General features: G+C 49.6%; 1 long non-coding RNA gene across 5 annotated transcripts in view; it reads right to left on the bottom strand.

Annotated features, from left to right (window-relative positions):
* The window catches only part of LOC109297698, a 22,566-nt gene extending 19,638 nt beyond the window's left edge, over positions 1–2,928 (bottom strand). For all 5 annotated transcript variants that reach the window (XR_002097393.1, XR_002097392.1, XR_002097391.1 and 2 more), the window contains exon 1: positions 2,642–2,928. This is a non-coding gene — a long non-coding RNA (uncharacterized LOC109297698). The remainder of the gene's footprint in view (positions 1–2,641) is intronic.
* Between the last annotated feature and the right edge of the window lie 178 nt (positions 2,929–3,106).

The following is a 3,106-nucleotide window of genomic DNA, read 5'->3' on the forward strand; positions in this document are numbered from 1 at the left end:
AAGTCCAGGAAGACTATGTCCACTGCTACCCCTGCATCTAATGATCTGGTGATCTGATCGTAAAAGGCCACCAGGTTGGTCTGACAGGACCTGCCACTGATGAACCCGTGTTGGTTGCCCCTAAGCATGCAGTCCCCTGCTGGCCCCTCATGGATGTGTGCCAGAATAATTTTCTCGAACAGCTTGCCTAGGACCGAGGTAAGATTAACTGGCCTATAGTTTCCTTGGTCCTCCTTCCTCCCTTGTTTGAAGATGGGGACCACATTGGCCCTCTTCCAGTCCTCCGGCACCACTCCAGAGCACCATGAGTGCTCGTAAAGCCATGCCAGGGGTCCTGCAATGACCTCGGCCAATTCCTTTAGAACTCTAGGGTGGAGATCCGGTTGACTTGAATACGTCCAGCCCCTCCAGAAGCTCCTCCAGAAGCTCCCAAACTAAATCCTCGCTAACCCTTGGCCCAGGTGTGCCTCCCCTCTCCACTGGAGAAACTTGATCACCCAAAGCTAAGTGACTATACTGAACCAAAATGTGCCAAATGCTGGCAGTTTTCCATGTCCAAACAAGCTTTGTGAAGACTATTTCCCTGCAGCGATTGTTTTGCATTTACAGTCCACAAGGTCTGCACTGGCAGGGTATGAATTCTTCTCCACTGTAGCTGATGAAGCCACTGAGCCTCAGGATAACTATGTGCTACACATTTTATTTGTACCTGGGAGCTGGACAGACCAGGACCTGCCTGTTTCAAACAGAGCCAGTCCACCTTATGTCTGTCAATTTTTCTACCATATCTCAGGATATAGTGAAGGCTGTTGTCAACTAAGGCTAAGAATTTAACAAGATGTCAGCATTTGTCTGACAATGCCTTGTATATGTTCAAAGCTTTTTCTAATGTGCTCCAAGGAATGCTGCCCAACACAGTTCATGTCACCTGCAATGCGACATTCTGTCTTTAGTAAGTGACATCTGGCACACGCAGTTCCCTGTGGATAGCCTGGTGTCCTCCTTCAATAAAGGCTTCAAGCACTGTCCATGCCATAAGCTCTGGTACAGGGAGTCCCTCACTAGTCAAAGTGGGGACTTACATGCAGCTGTGTCACTGCCACCAGAGCCTGTGCTGACAAGGTGAAATTTGTGGTTCAACATCGTCTCTTACCATGCCAAGCATATGCAATACTACCAGCAGTTTGTGAGTTAGGAGTTGAAAATCACACCCAGCACACAAGTGCATGCTTAAGCTTCATGATTTCCTGGAACAGGGAGATATTCAAGATCAAGTGAAATTTGTGGTGAAAAATGTCACCTGGATCATGGAGCTTCTAGTTTGAAGGGTGGCAGGCTGTGATCCACAACACACAGAAGCTGATAGACGTGATAAGTTGGGTTGAAGACATGGCATAATAAGAACTGTCAAGCTGTCATTGTGAAAACCAGCAGAGAAGGGACCTGTCCCAGGCAGTAGCTGTGAAGCTGAACCCACACTACACTTACGACCAATCACTGTTTGGCCAATTGGCTGCCTCCTTCCTTAGTGCTGTTTGCATTTTGGACCCCAGCCAGGTGCCAGTTCTGAGTTGTGAACCTCAGCTACTGAAATCAGTCCCTAGATGGCAGAAAGAGCATGACAAGGAACATACTGCTTACATGAACTTTGTCAAAAAGTGCTGGATGCCTGTGCCTGTGTTGGAGCGCTGTCTGTGCCCAGTTTCCACATCTTGTACGCCCTGGCAAAATGCTGCCTTACCACTCCAACAAAGTGGATGCTGAGCATGCCATCCTAGTGTACAGAAAGCGTTTACCCTGTAGAGACAGAGAATGTCAGCAGCAACTGCTGCTGGATGCTAGTGCGTAACAGCTAGCATGAATTGCCTGTCTCAAGGTAAGTATTGAGTAAATTTCTTTTTACAACATCATTTAATAAGGCATAGTGATGGTATTAGTTACAATTCATGCTGTGTATAGCTTTAATTTCATAAGACATTTCAGTTTAGAGTTTAATTCAATGCTTAGAGTGCTTAATAATCCACCAGTTAATGGCTTTCTCGCTTAGTCAGGGTAATTATGCCATGGTTTTGATCCATCAGCCAATCTGCAGGAGGGGTGGAACTGCTGGGGCCCCTCGGCCAATCAGAGCTGTGGGGAGGAGGGGATGTGTGGCAATAAGCCTGTGAAAATGGCAGTGGGCCCTATGATCTGCCTGTGAAATAGGCTGCTTGCCTCCTTGATTTGGGTAGATCCCTAGTTATGGTGCAAGCATAGGGCTGCATCTCCACTTACAGAACTGATTATTTAAAGAGATGCTATGATGTTTGAGAGAGAATACTGAAAATGCAAGAACCAGCAGAAGAGCAGGAGTTGGGCAGAGTTCCTTAGCCCTCCTGTACTGGAGAATAAAGAGCTTTTTCCTTGGCTTCACTGTGCAGACTCTCTCACAGCATTGTGTTAGGGAGCTTATTCTTTGGCCCTGCCACAGATTCACATTACAGCTGGAGAGGAACCAGCTACAAAGTTCTTACACTTTTTCAAGCACTAACTTTAGAGCTGGTTGGCTCTTTTTAGCTCTGACCCGTCATTTTTATGGTGTGACAATGACTTTGCACCCCACCCCCCGCCACTCAAAATGTATTGCACCATCATGAAGCACTTGTTTGATAATTACTTCACACTTGAGTCCCGTCTTACTTTGCGGTGTGGCCGGTCCACATTCATTGCACCGTTCACCAGTGAGCCGCATCACACGTGCAGCCTGTAGCGGGGGTTAAGGATGGCTCTGGGGAAGGCCCTACCACACGTTCAAATCAAACCGGGCCAGGAACCAGCTGGGAAGCAGATGCACCTTTTTAAGCACCAGCTCTACAGCCGGGGGGCTTTTTTTGGAGCCGGGCCGAACATTTCGGTGGCGCGGGTGCCCAGGGAAAAGCCTACTGCACATAGCGGGCAGCGGAACATGCGCCAGTCCCCGTACGGCCGCAGCCGTGAGCGCTGCCGCCGCACTGGACACTGAGCCATGGTAGGCCCCGCCCCCAGCAGCTGCGGAGGGCGGGGGCAGGGCGCATGCGCCTCCCGCCGCCGCGCCGCGCCCCGCCCTTCCGGCCGCCATCTCGCCTCG

The sequence above is a fragment of the Gavialis gangeticus genome, unplaced genomic scaffold (assembly GCF_001723915.1).
Source record: "Gavialis gangeticus isolate Ggan-Ray unplaced genomic scaffold, GavGan_comp1, whole genome shotgun sequence".
NCBI lineage: Eukaryota > Metazoa > Chordata > Crocodylia > Gavialidae > Gavialis > Gavialis gangeticus.